Below are 9,548 nucleotides of genomic sequence, written 5' to 3' on the forward strand. Positions count from 1 at the left end.
AAAAGGGGGCTATGCATAGTAGATAAACAAGCTAGAAAGAGTCTGGATCCCTGGCACTGGGTTATATCACACAAGCCTTGGACCACCTTCCTGGACTTTTGCATGAGAGAAAAATAAAATTCCAGATTTTTTAGCCACCTAATTTGGGATGTCTATCACTCACAGGTGAGCCTAATGCTGACTAATATACCTCCCTTGAATATCAATGGTAATAACAATAATAATAGTAAGTAAAACAAAAGCCACAACTTTTAACATTGCTTATGTTCCAGGCACTGTGCTCAGCACATTAAAATGCAGAATCCTATTTAATCCTCACAACAATCATATAAGGAGGATACTATAACCACCTTTTCACTGATGAAACTGAGGTTTAGTAGGAATAAGTAACCTGCTAAAGTTGATGTATTAATAAAATCTCAGTAAGGGATTCAAAATGCTACTCTACAAAAAAGGAGGGTTGAAGCCAGGAATTAGGAAAGAGAAAAGCAGCAGATCACGCAAGGGAAGAATGTGACCCAGGAACAATTTAGTTCTTGTTACTTGTTGAGTCCTTAGAACCATGGTTCCCAAACTGTACAACAAAACCACAGAGAACCCTCCAGGCTTTACTTTAAATTTTCAAGGGAAACACAACAGTACTTGACATCTGTCAGCCCCAGCATGAACATCTAGCTTGAGATGGCTCACAGTTTCAACATTATTTACAGTGCTACATTTCTTTCAAAGCTAGAATTATTGGGGAAAGGGTGCACTGTTGCTGCAGAAGAGGCTAAGCTGGTAAGAAGCAAGCCTGGAGCTGCTGGTGGCCTTCCCTGATAATGGAGCCAAAAGAAAGGAAAGAAGAGACAAAAGATCATGGGAGGCATTTCAAATACCATCATTTGAGTGTCTATATCCAGCTATACCTGAAATCTGGCCTTTTCAACCCCAAGAGCTGCTTGAAACAGAAAGAATCTTGGCTAATACATTGTAAGTGAGCTTTGAAAATTGAACAGGGGGATAGAATTAAGAAAAAAGGTCTTGCATTTAAGGAAATTCTTTAGAAGTTTAAAGAAATCAATCTGTGTCCCTATTGACAAGTAGGAGAACTTTAAAAAATTAGGGTGAGAAAGAGTGGGTGAGATGAGAAAGAGGTGCTATCTACTGTGATCCTAAATCACTCTGATGCATCAGGACACGGTATTTTCCCTGGGAAAGAGGCAGAAGGCATCTCCCCACCTCTCCAACACTGAGATGCCCATAACATTGCCTAAGACATCTCCCCAATCTCCTGTCCTTAGCGACAGCAAGCCCACCTATGTAAATTTCAATCCATGTGCTCCATAAACCATTCCAAGGGTAGGACTAAAAGCTGTGGACTGTTATCTCAGCCACTTACTGGCCATGTAAATTTGGATTGTTTCTGTCATCAAGTCTCAGCTTCTTTATGTGTTACATTGGGATATTAAGCCCTCTTCCATGGTGGTTGTGGGAATTATACTAGAAAAGGTATGCGAATTCACCTATCAAATCACCTAGCACAAGTAGACACCTGGTAATCGTGATTCCCTTCTGCTCCTTCCATCTCATGGGGATGGCACATAAGAGGTACTTGATAACGTATACAGGATGATCGTTTGGTCCTTATGGAGATCAATGCAAATTTGCAATGAATTTATTTAGTGTATCGATGCTCATTGAAACAAATGAAGACTATTATTTTATATTTAGGTGAAGACATAAAAATCTGAGCAAGCTTTCAGCCACAATAACCAACATTTGCTGAACACTTTCCATGTGCTAAGCACTGTGTCAGGCCCAATAAAGAATACGACACAGCCCTGACCTCAGGGGGTTCCTGATCCAACTTTGACTATGGGGTAGGAATAGATAAGAATTTTTGTGGAGCAAAGGTACCTGCTTTACAAAGACTCCAATTGGGGGTGGGTAGAGAATCTTTTTAATTCAACTACCTCCCTCTCTCAATCTGACGTCCACAACCTCGACACAGCTTACCCATGATTGTTCTGCAGCACTTGAACACTTTTAATGGAATACTTGCCTCCCCCGAGGTTGTCAAGGGTGCCTTAGCACAGCTCCAACCGTTAAGAAGTACAGATAGGAAGTTTTCTCTGACCTTAAAGTGTCAACTATTCTATCAGCTCTCTGCCTGAATTTGACAGAGAACAAAATGGGAATTAGACACGTGTGGTGGTTTCAGCATGAGACAGTTACTCGGTTTAATGCCAAATGCAAAACAGAGAAGAAGGGGGAATTCATTTGCCAAAGGGAGCCCTCCCCATGGGCTTTGGCTTGGCCCCAAAATATCTGACAAAGAGCCACAAAGATGGCATGGTCAGAGCAAATCAACCAAATGGATGTGTTGCTCCAAGGGTGGAGAAATATTTGGCCTCTGTGAAAACAATTTTTTATTATTAACAGTTGCTCTCAAGTTAGAGTCTGCCTTCCTTTTCCCATTTTATTTTTAAAAATCCCTTACTTTCTTAATCATTGGAAGCTCTGATCTTCAACATGGCCCCTTCTCTTTAAATCAATCTCCTCTTTCTAGACCCGTGCAGTCCAACACAGTAGCCACTAGCCACATTTAAATAAAATTTTAAATTCAGTTCCTCAATCGTACTGATCACATTTCAAGTGTCCACTTTTCAGATGTGGCTCCACCATATTGGACAGGCAGGCATAGAACATTTCCGTCACCATGACAAGTTCTATTGGACAGCCCTAGTGTATCTAAAGTGACTTTGCCCACATATTTGCTTATTAATACGTAGAATAATGTGGAATAATGTAATATGTTGAAACAAGCAGGGATTTTAAAAATCAGACACACCTAGAGTTTAATCACAGTTCCATGTCGTAGTTAACTGTATGATTTTAGACAAGTTACTGGATTTCCCTGAGCTCAACATCAAATTCCTCCTCCCATAAGATGCCACTGGAGATGTCTCGGTCCATACACATTATTCAGGCCTCTCATTACATATAACACTGGACCTGGCACACGTTTGCAGCTTTTGCACTAGATGATGGGATCCCAGAGGCACAGTCACTCCCGCAGTGCGGAGCACAGAGCCGGGCTTGTAATAGCGCTCAATAAATATTAGATTGAATTAAACCATCTTATCCTTGGGTGTAGCCAGATTCAGATAGGATGCAATTCAAGGCCTCTCTTGCTGCCTCCGAGGAAAAAACTTGAATAATTAAGAGACGGGTTGAATAGGACATTTGTGGGTCAATGTAACAACAGTGTAGAAACAAATGTTTACTGAAGCTTTACCACATAGCAAGGCATTGTGCTCAATGTCTTGCATACCTTTACTCTACACAGTAATCCAGTGGTTAGACACAGTATCACCCACTTAATTGTGCATGAGAAAACTGAGGTTCAGACAGGTTGGGTGATTTCCCACAGGGTGCACAGCCAATCATAGGTGAAGCTGGTGTTGGAGCTAGGCTGACTACATCAAAAAGGCTGGGAACTCCACTGAGGGTCCCAGTGGGACACTAATGGGGTCAGCCCTTTCCTGAGTTATGAGTCCTGATGCTGCCCTTACCCTGGAGCTGCAGGTGCTGAGCCATAATCCACCAACAGATGACCAGTCGGCCCCACAGCTTGGGTGTGCACAATCCAACCAATTCAAATGTTGGTCTGAGGTGATGGAGGGTGAGGCCACTTACATTGGACAGGAATTGGGTGAAGAGTTGAGACTTAACTTTCTAAATCATATTTTAAAAACCATAGTGGAAATTCTCTATATTTTCTGTGTACTTTTTATGTAAACCTAAAACTGCGCTAAAAAATAAAGTCTATTTAAAAATCATCGTAATGGACACTCAGGATTTCTGCCCCCAAAATATGCATTATATTCACTTTGACTTAGCAATTTCTCTGAGGACCTTATCTGAAGGGAATAATCAGGAATGTGCATGCATCACTATTTAGCCACAGGAAATTCATTAGAGCATCCTTGTGAAAGGGTAAAAATAGAAACAACCCCAATTCCCAACAATTGGGGATTGGTTAAAAAACCATGCTTGCCCATAAACTGCAATACTAGTCATGCAAAAAATAATGTTGGAGATATAGATGAGATGCCATGGAAAAGGTTTTTGTCATGTTAAGGGGGCAAAAAGCAGATTGTGAAGCACTTTGCATCTTATGGCCTAGTTTCTGCTAAGTAGAGGAAGAGAGGGAGATCTCTGGAAGAAAAAACACTAAGCATTAACTCTGGCTGCAAGGGTTCAAATGTTTTCCCTTCCTTTTGACTGTATCTTTTAGCCTTCTACACTGAACACGTAATTTCTTCTGGAATTTTAACATTTATTTTTTTAAATCTTGTTTTTAAAAATCTTCTAAGGAACAATTTTTGAAATCCTCAATTCCCCCTAGGTCCCCCCTCTCTCTCACTCTCTGTCTCTCACACACATACATGTGTACACACACACACACACCAAGTCCTGTGCCATCATCCTAAAGAGAAATTTCCTCACTGGAGGAGTCCAGCTCTGGGTGGACTTACAGTGATGTGCACACAGCACTTTCCCATTCCTGGGCTAACAATTGGCCTGCGTCTTTTATGTGCAAGGCTATTTATTTTCCAATCAGAGGCATTGAGTCGGGACTTCTGGGGGTAAACTGGTAGCTCCGGGCAGCTTTGAAGCATCACAAGTGGGAGGTTTTGTCCTGGGAAGATTTAGGAGACCAGGCTCTCTCGGACTGTTTTATTGGCGTCTTTTACATATGTATAGCCCCAGAATGGGGTGGGTGCACTGCACGGTGGGCCGGACCTCCCCAAATGCCAAAAAGCTCAGAAACCAAGGGGAACGTTGGAAATTTCTCATACGTTGCACCCTTGCCCCCCACCCCGGACCACACCCTTAGAGATCCCTTCCTTGTTCTTTCTTCTGATGGAAGTATAACCTAGAGATGAAAAGCACGGATTTGGGAATCAGACAGATGTGGACGGGAACCATGGGCAAATTACTTAAATTCTCTGAACCACAACAAAATTCATCATCTGTAAAATGGGCCAATAAGAGTTGCTATTTCATGTCACAGATTGTTGCAAGAAATGAATAAGAAATTGCCGGTGAGATGTTTAGCACAGGGCCCAGCATACAAGAAGCAATCATTCAAGGATAGCTGTTAACACTTTCTCCCTCCCTTTCCTTCTTTCCTTCATCACTTCCTTCCTTCCTATTTTTCCTCCTACCTACAGGTTGAAGTTGATCTAACCCAATCCTGCAGCCATGACAGAGGTCCCAGAGCTAAAAGACTAACAGACTCCCCTTTCCATCAGTCCTCAACCTTGGCCCCTGAAATTTTGCAAACTCCTGAGCTCCAAACACACACACACACACACACACACACACACACTCACATCCATGCATACACCCCAGCTCTGAATGTGGTTTTCCGTGTGGCCTTCCCATTTCCCGTTAACTCAGGCCCTGGTGCAGGGACAAATTGGATGAGCAGAGTGTAAATGTTACCACTTTGGCTCCTCCTCAAGTGGGGCTGAGCACAGATGTTTGCAGGGGCCACCGCAGCCCGGTAAGAATGGGAGCATTGTGTGCGGGCTCACACAAAGGCCCAGTGGCCCCACTCGGCTGCCAGCCTCCCGAGCATCCCCTCTTTACGCATTGATTTATTAGGCCAGGGATGAATGAAAACGTAATTAATATTACTGAAGCATTAGAGTCTATTTAATTTAAATGCCACTGAATATTTCACTTTCAGCTGGGAGTGACAATGTGCTCAGGCCCGGCTGGTGAAAGCCGGGGCCATCTGTTACCCCGGCGAAGGAGGGAGACAAGGGAGACGGAGAGTGCGGGGCTTTGTGGACATTCCGAGGGTCCAGGATCATCATTCAACTCCAGGGCAGCCAAGCCACATTCCTCCGCACGAGCCCCTCGGCCTGGAGGCGGCTGGGAGAACCAGGAGGGGGAGGATACTGAAAACGAAGAGACCCTTACCACACAGAGCCACACAGAGAAAGCACACGGGGGAGGCCGGGAAGCTGCAGAAGGAGGACAGGAAGGAAAGGACACAAATATGTGGCTGATTAGGGAATAACTGTGTTTTGAGGAGTACGGACTGACAGGCTAGAACCAAGCTCTCCAACACAGTAGCCACTGGCCACGTGCAGCTATTTCAGCTGAAACTGTAATTAAATAAAATTAAAAACTCAGTTCCTCTGTCCCACTAGCTGCACTTCCAGTGCTCAGTAGCTACTCATGTCTACTGTATTGGATACTGCAGTCATCCATTTCAATCACTCCAGAAAGTTCTAGACAGCCCTGTCCTAGCAGGCAGGTGAACTTTGATAGTTAGAGGGAGAGTGGCTTCTAGAAATCTGCCTGAAAAGTCCTGATTGATTTTACGGCTCTCTGAGCCTCCAGGAATTGTCTGAGGGTCAAGAGCAGATGCCACGGAGACAGATCCTGTAGGTCTGAAGCGCAGGTCTGTCGTCCATAAAGTGGGTGACCTTGAGCAAGTTATCAGATGTCTGCATACCTCAGTTCATCTGTAAAAATGGAGATGATGATGGGACCTGACTGTTACTGGGAAAAATAATTGTAAAATGCTTCTGACAGTCCCTGGCATGCAGGAAAGGTACAACATATATGAGCAATTGTCAGTGGAAGGGGTTAAATGGGAGAATGGTCTTGATATAGGGGAAAGGTTGCCCTCAAGTGTCTGAGCTGAAGGGACTCCTGAGTTTTGAATTCGAGAAAATAAATCTCCGGGCAGCCAGCTGGGAGCCCAGTCCTGGGTTTCTGGATTTCTGGGGCTGGGGGGAAGGGTGAGGGGCTCCCTGGGTGCTCGGTGCAGCCACAGCAGCCACCACGGCAGCAGGAGGGGCGAGGCGCCATCCTTGGTGGGACGATAATTAGCCCGGTGGGTTCTCTCATAATTGGGATCATTTGTTCTCCTGGTTTTTTCTCTGACAAACTGATTCCATGCCAGGGGAAAGCTGTGTGACTCACACCTTGCCATGCCAATTAGCTGATAAACATCAAACGTAAACAAAGATGGCCTAATTAAAACTAGTCACTGAACCTCTGTGAGCATCTTGTCAAAATTGCACCAACATTCTGCACCCAGACTTGTGCTGGGTCTCAGGAGCTAAATGAGGGATTCCGTGGAGAAGCCTCAGATGTCCCCTGGGTGGGGGTGGGGGTGGGCGGCTGAAGGTGACGAGAGGAAGCAGGCAGAAGGCAGAGAAAGGGATTAGCTCAGCCACTTGGATTCACCCCTCAGGCTATTCCAGCTGCAAAAAGGTCCTCATGCAAGCAAATGGCGAATTTCCATGGCCAGCCGCTTTGCACGGAGAAACCGTCTTGGGGTTTACTTTTGTTTATTTCAATTGGGTATCTGTTTTGTACTTTGGATGTATATAATCCTGAAACTTTCCAATCACTCAGACGTAGCCAGTAACCTTCCCGCAACTCAGTTTTCCCCCTGTAAAATGGGAATGATGATACTTGCACAATTACCACTCAGTGTCATGGTAAGAATTGAATGAGCCTAGGGACATGAAAGCACTTTGCAAAGATAGAAGCATGATTTTCCACTTGAGGTTGTTTTGTCTGGCCCAGAGAAAAGAGGGTGGCTTCTGGGATCTAATGCTCTTCAGTCCAGCCCTCAGTTCAGCTATTTACTGGCTGTATGGGCAAGTCACACAGATAATTGTGTCTCCGAGCCTCAGTTCCCTCACCTGGGAAGTGGGGCTGGCGATGGGCAGATGGCAGGGTTACAGATGGCAGCAGGGTTCAGCATGCAGTAGGTGCTTAAAGATGTTGGTTTCTGATGCTTCCATTTCTTCCCCAGAGCTGAGGGGACGATTCATTAAAAAGAACAAAGAGGAGGAGTGGAAGGAGGCTCATTCAAAAAAATGACCAGAAGAAGGAGGGAGAGGCAGAGGGGGAGAAGGAGAAGAAGAAAGAGAGAGGAGGAGAAAAAGGAGGAGGAGGAGGAGGAGGAGGAGGAAACAGTGACTTTCCTATGCCTTAGCCCCCATCTACACATATAACCTTCACTCCATCCTTGGATTCTCTCTCCTTGTAACTTGACCACATTCAAGTCCAGCTCCTTAGCATCACAAAGAAGGTTTCCAGGATATGGCCCCAGCATGCCCCTCTTGCCCCATGCCTCTCTGGCTCCACACCTCTCTCCCACCCAGCCATAGTGTATTACTGGCAGTGCCTCAAATGCACCAGGCAGCTTCACACCACTGTCATTTTTCATATGCTATTCCCTCTATCTGGAATTACTTTCCCCCACCTGGTGAAAACTTTCTCAACTCAACTCAATTCTTAACTCAAGTGTCTTTGGAGAGTTTTATAACTACCTTCTTCCTGGCTTCCTTCAAACTGGAGAAACGACCACTCAAGCTGTCCTTCTGCTGCACACTGTGTACTCAACCACCCACACAGCCATGCAAAAATACCTTAATGCATGCAAAAGTACATGAATGAATAAATGGTTGAAATATGTGCCAGGTAATTGTACCAGGCACTGGAGAAACCAAGGTGGACATGATCCAGTCTCTGCCTTCAAGGGTTCAAATTCTGGTAGAGAAGACAGAACTTGCAAACTATTACGTGCCAATATGAGTTAATGGGTGCTTTAACAAAAGTATGATTCCCCTCCTGTACTGTGATTACCTGGAGGGTAGGGACCTTGTCTTAGGCATAATTGTATCTCCAGCACTTACCACAGTGCCTGGACACAGTAGGAACTCCATACCTTTTTGAAGGAATGAACGAATAATCAAATGAGCACACGAATGACTGAATAAGCAATTCCCTTATTTTGAGTCAACGACTGTCCCCCTGAGCCACAGTGGTCTCTCCACACAGGTTTTCTGTGGACACCCCCAGGACAGAGCCCTGTCCAGTGCCCCATGTACCATGCACTCATAAGGACCTCCCCTTTTTTCTATAATAAATCCTTTTATTGTTTGCTCCCACAAAACGTATATCGTAGAAAATAAGGAAATACAAAACATGAAGTAAAAAAAGAAAATGAAATTACCTGTATACAGCCAGCTTAAACCCTTTGGTCTATGTTCCTCCAGACCAGTGCCTGTGTTGTATACCTGCAAACAGAATAATGGACTCTGGATTCAGACTGCCTGGGTTCAATGCCCAGCTCCTTTATTGGCTGTGTGACCTGGGTTCAATGCCCAGCTCCTTTATTGGCGGTGTGACCTTAAGCAAGATTCTTAACCTCTCTGTGTTTCCACATCTTCATCTATAAAGTGGAGATAATAATTGTGCCTATCTCAGCACTGTCATGAGGATTAACCAAGTTAATACACGTAAAGTCCTTAGTGCATAGTAAGAGCTCAATCCATGTTAGCTCGTCTTACTCATACTATTTAGTAAAGACTCCCAGTGTTGATCCAGTGACCCAAAGCCACCCATGAGCAAGAAGGGTGCAAATGGTTTGTCGGTGACTCAGATGATCCCCCCCAGGTTGCAGCTCTGAATGTTATGATTACTCCCCCAAAATCCTGGTTTCTGTTTCAGGACTGAGA

The 9,548-nt window shown here is 44.6% G+C and overlaps 1 long non-coding RNA gene across 1 annotated transcript in view; it reads right to left on the minus strand.

Moving 5' to 3' along the window:
* Nucleotides 1-9,110, minus strand: part of LOC119537608 — a 55,281-nt gene extending 46,171 nt beyond the window's left edge. Inside the window, exon 1 of the long non-coding RNA XR_005217449.1 lies at nucleotides 9,044-9,110. This is a non-coding gene — a long non-coding RNA (uncharacterized LOC119537608). The remainder of the gene's footprint in view (nucleotides 1-9,043) is intronic.
* Between the last annotated feature and the right edge of the window lie 438 nt (nucleotides 9,111-9,548).

Source organism: Choloepus didactylus, chromosome 6 (assembly GCF_015220235.1).
Source record: "Choloepus didactylus isolate mChoDid1 chromosome 6, mChoDid1.pri, whole genome shotgun sequence".
Lineage (NCBI taxonomy): Eukaryota > Metazoa > Chordata > Mammalia > Pilosa > Megalonychidae > Choloepus > Choloepus didactylus.